Here is a 5,789-nt window from a genome sequence, read left to right on the forward strand (position 1 = left end):
AATGGTTGTTTTATTTTATTTTATTTTATTCTAATGGTTAGATTTTAGTCATGGGCCAACTAATTGGGTTCTATGGACTACTTGGATAAGGGGTTTAATGGGTACAGATAAATACCCATGGATAGGGTATATGTATATCTATATAATTAAATATACATATATTTATTTAAGGGAAGTCATTTGGTGATAATCTAATGTATTTATTTTACGTAAATAAAAATAATACACATAGATTATACATAGCATATATTTTTAGTTACCTTTTTCATATTTTTGTTTTTATTATTTTCTTTATTAATTTGAGGTGGATTGGGAAAAGGAGTAGGGTTATTTATTTAACCTATAAATATGTAACTATAGGGTTGAAAAAGAGGACTAGAAAAATATCACATATAATATTTTAGAGAGAGAGAGAGAAAGAATGAGGGAGAAGGAAGAGGAAGAAAAAGAAGAATGAGGCTAGGGTTTTTTTATCAAATCCCTAAAGGCAAGTTGTTGTTCTACACTTCTCCTTTGATTTGTGAAATATATATCTCTAGTATAATCTTAGGGTTATGTAAAGAATAATTAAAATTGGAATTTATAATTTAATTGATCTGAAACATAGGCTTTATAAATTATATTTCATGGTTGATCTTGTTGTGTGAATTAATAAATTCAGATATTTGATGTGATTACTTTATGAATTGTTACATGTTTTACATGATGAATTTTCATATCTATATATTGATGGAACCTAGAAACATGCCTTAGAATCCTTAAACAATAAATATTTGGGTTTGTAGTAGAATTCTAGGTTGAATCGCGTAAACAGGGTTTGAGTCGTTGATACAGTGCTCGAGCCTTGGGGGGCAAAACTCGAGCCTGAAAGGAAAAACTCGAGGAATTGGGACAAAAGGTCGAGCCTAAAAAGGAAAGCTCGAGCAATTAGGTGAAAAGCTCGAGCCTGAAGTAAGATGCTCAAGCAATTAGGACAAAAGCTCGAGCCTTACCTGTGGAAGTTTCGTAAACAACGTTAAATTACTTTTAATTGAATTTGAGAAGTCCTAAATATCAAATAAGGACTAGGAATGAGTTTAAATAAGTTTTAAACAAACTTAAATATATTAATGCATGTTATTCGAATTCTTTGAGGAATGAATGGATTTAATCTATATTTTGTTCTAACAATTAAGATTAAATGTGTAGTATGATTTATATATGGAGAATGCTTACTTGACTGAATAGTAAAATATCAGTATGTTTAAGATTCAGTTTGTGTAGGATATGTGATATAGGGAGCTTAAATAAATTATAAGTCGTTCCTATTTTGTGATAACATGATATTATATTACTGTGTTTATTTATGGATTATTTGATGTATTTCTTTAATTGTTACATCAACTATTGGACTGTGTGGATGTAGTGCACCAATATGGGATGGTGACACTTTAGGGATGGATTAACTTATCAGTTAAGTCCTACTTATTTTATAAGGGAACGGATTAACTAAAATGTTAAGTCCTACTTATATTTGTGTCAGGTCAACTGAACAAGTTAGATGATACAAAGAGGATTACTTTAGATTGGATATATATATAGAGACATATGCCATGATATGAGCTTGAGCCTTAGGTTCAGTGGATAGGGCGCGTATATTGTCAGGGATGTGTAGCTAGATATAGTGTGGTTGTGTGTCCTGGTAGGTCTAGGTACTCATGCCCACTATATGTGCGTTTTGTATGTTGCCTACTATTTAGGTTGAGGCAACCCTATAATCTAGTGAGATTCCTTTAGTGTGTATATAGAGTATGAACTATATAGTTATATAGTTTCTCCGGTCTCTGTTTGGGTTGTCATAGAAAGAGCTTATTTGTGGGCCTAACCCACTATTATTATTTTTCAGGTGTTCGTCAGTTTCAGACATAGGGCTTATTCGTGCTGAGCAGAGACAGTCCACATCACCCTTCCGAATCTATATAGGATTCTCTTTATGTTTTAGTTTTGGGATTATATTTCTTTTCAGTTGTTTCAGTTGGGATTATCATTAGGGGTCCACTAGATGGATTCCCGAGTTGTAATTAAAGGTTTTGGATATGTTATTTGGAGGATTTATTATTTAGTTTTCTTTTCAGCGATATTATTTATTTCTTATTATTCTTTTTGTATTCTGTGTTCATTTACATACTTAATTGTTTGGTATCCCTCGGATCTGTGCTCGGACTTGATCACCCCTGGCTTCAGAATCGAGGGGTATCACATAACCCGCCGGGAATACCACCCTAATGCGCATTATATAAAATAGGGAGAACTCGTACCTCCCGCACTAGAGCCAAACTCTAGCCATGTCATTTGTAACAATGCCCCAAGAGAATCCAAAATTATAATTAAATTCAAAACTTATATACAACAATTAAGGCATGTAGACCACCTTCCATGTACAAGTAATTTGAAACCACACAAACCATGTCTTAGGGTTCCAAGTCTAAAATGACATACCAAATGACAAGTCCTCATCATGATATAATGTATAATACAATACCACCAACTTATCAATTTAAATCATGCCTCAACAATAAGCTTTATTTACTAAACCTTAACATTATAGTAATAAGCTTCTAAAATAATTACAATTAGTAATCCATAAAAATATAGAATTATCATCACAATAAATATAGCAATTCAAGTCAATAAGAATTGTATATATCATTAATAATTCTACACAATATAAATACATATCATTCATGCTTCAATCAATAAATCCTAAGTCACAAGTGAGGATTTCTTATAATATACAAGACTACAATATTAAAAGCATGTACATAATATATATTAAACCCCAAATGATCATAAAACACTTAAAGCATAAACATACTACCACCCCTACCTCAATAGAGAATTGAATCTCTATAATGCAGAGCAACCAAGCTTAAAATGGAAGACTAATGTGGCAGCCCTGGTTTTTCGTCAGTGATGAACCGAAAGGATGATCCGATAAGGGATCCAAAATGCGAAAGCAAAAACGGAAAACAAGACTCTAAGAAGTCAAAGTAACCTTCTATGAGGTCGTTGAACTCAATGAGAACTGATGCAGAAGCAAAAGGTCGAAAATATAACAAATAAGCCCCTAGGGGCAAATAGTCATTTTGCATAGAAATGACGTCCCTATAATGTAAATTATTCTCGAGACACATCCATGACTTCCCGTGAAGTCACGGAACTCCAAAGAAAGTGGCGTAAGCGAATTACCAAAAAAACTGGACAAAAATAGCCTCAAGGGCAAAATGGTCATTTCTGAAAAATATAAAATTGGGTGCTACCGAGTACACCACTGGGAAGATAGTGAAAAATTAATCAAGTTAGACTCAAGAATCACTTGATTCGGAGTCCGGATGGAAGAGAAAAGTCAAAACAAAGTTTTGACGTCGTCGCGACCGTGAATAGTAACCTGGGCAAAATGCTGAAGTTCGTGTGCCATTTTGTGGTACTAAACGATATTTTCTAGAAAAATACGAAAAAGAAACCCCCCTTAAAATAATTTTTCCAAGTTGACCATGTCGAAAGAACATTTTATTTTTTGACGTAAAATCCCCGAAATGCCCTTACAACAGATTTTTTCAAATAGTGCAAATGCGCACAGGAAATCAGATTTGACGCGGGGTTTTTTGGGTCCAAGATGACATTTTCTGGAAAAATGTTGTGAAGAAACCCTCCCTAAAATCACTTTTTCTATGTTAGTATGTCAAGACCGGAAATTATTTTTTAAAGAAAATTCCCGAAATGCCCCTAATCAGTTTAGACCAAGAGGGTAAAAAGCTGCTACAGGATCTGAGATCGAAAACGGGCTACCAAACGAATTTTTCTAGAAAAACACAAAGAAGAAAACCTTCTCAAAATCAAATTTTCTACCCCATAACGTGGACAGAAATAAATAAAATGCATTGTGAAGTGGCCAAAATGCCCCTCCAAGAAATCTGAACAAGAGATCCCAAAAGCTGCTAAATAAAAATTCGAAAGCTGAACTTTGCGATGGATTTCCGGCACCAAGACAACATTTACTGGAAAAATACAAAAAATAAACCCCCCTAAAATCACATTTTCTAAGTGACTATGTTGAGACCAGAATTTAATTCCCGAAAGGAAAACCCCAGAATACCCTAAAATCATATTATGCAAGAAAATTGAAAAATGATTCCATAGGAGGCTCAAATCACAAAGGAAAGGGTTTTTCCCGGAAACGATCTTGCACACAGGTGTAACTTACCTAATTAGATGTGTTACAATGGTCCACGGCTTAAAAATACCACCGACGCAAAATTTGACCCCCCAACGGCCAAAAGGGCGAAAATGCACATGAAATGGAAAATTTGAAATTTAAAATTGACAAATGATTTCAAATTACCATTTGGTCCTTGGCCACACTTCATGCATGATTAATGAGACCTAGTGGAGGTGCCAGAATACACTTTGCACCACCCAATTTGAAAATAAACCCTTAAAGGTTCGGTTTCTACTATTTTAGCCCAAAAATGCAATATGTGAACTAAAATGCAAAAATGAAATCTAAATGATGTTTGGCCCTGGGCCACACCTCACATATGGCAAATGAATGCTAAAGGATGAATTTCACACAAAATGCACACACCGGTGCGAGAATGACATATCAAAATTCTAATTTTCATACTTTTCTCAATAAAGGCAAAATTCAACATTCATAAATATTCATGAATTTCAAATAACGTTTAGCCCTTGGCCACAAATTATATACATGGAATGAGAATCAAAAGTGTGCTTAGGCACACATTACAAGTTTAGAATCAAATATACACATTTGACAAATAAGGCTACAAATGACATTTCAAGCCAACCTTTACAAGAATGGACCCTTCAAGTCCACAAATCATCCAAGCATAATGAGAATCTCAACCTTGATTCTTGTACCTGAAATATGCTCCAGTAACTTTGGAGTGAGTAACATAAAGCTATTCATAGGAAATGAGCATGCATCGACCTAGCATTTTACAATTTTATCACCATAAGGTGAAACATGTTAAAGAGGCTCATGCCACCTAAGGTCTATATCAAGATGAGACTCAGGGAGCATCCTAAGCTACCTTAGAACTTTTCTAGCATAAATCACATCATTCATGCAATTCAAACCACATAGAAGCATGCTATACAAGCAACATAATATAGATTCTCAAAGTCACCAATTTGAAATCTAAAACACGAAGAAAACAACTATAGTGGGTCATGCCACCAAAAGTCTATGTTCCAAATGAATTTCTAGGTTCATTCCTAACTTACATTTGAACAGTAAAGCGTAGATGTACTTAACAATATCAAAACCTGCAATAATTCATTAGAAATCATAATGCCTGAATGTATTTAACCACATCAAAACATGCAATGATTCATTAGAAATCATAATGCCTGAATGTACTTAATAACATTAAATCGCCAATAGCCAAAACCACAAGTCACAATTAAACATTGGTTGTCAACTTGGAATTGAATGCGAAAACAAATAGTGGAAGACTTGGACATCAAATCCTGGATAAAGCCAATACCTATGGTTATTCAAAGCATTAACCCGCTGGGAATACCACCCTAAGTGCGTACTATAAATGGGGAGAACTCATACCTTCTGCACTAGAGCCAAACTCTAGCCATATCTCTATAACAATGTCCCAAGTGACTCCAAAATAAATAAATTAACAACTTATATACGAAATAGATATATAAAGCACGAAACTACATTCCATGCACAAGTAGGTTGTAACCACACAGCTCATGCTTTAAATCCACAA

Source organism: Cornus florida, unplaced genomic scaffold, assembly GCF_030987335.1.
Source record: "Cornus florida cultivar Cherokee Brave unplaced genomic scaffold, ASM3098733v1 CherokeeBrave_3.0.0_Hap2_Chr05, whole genome shotgun sequence".
Taxonomy (NCBI): domain Eukaryota; kingdom Viridiplantae; phylum Streptophyta; class Magnoliopsida; order Cornales; family Cornaceae; genus Cornus; species Cornus florida.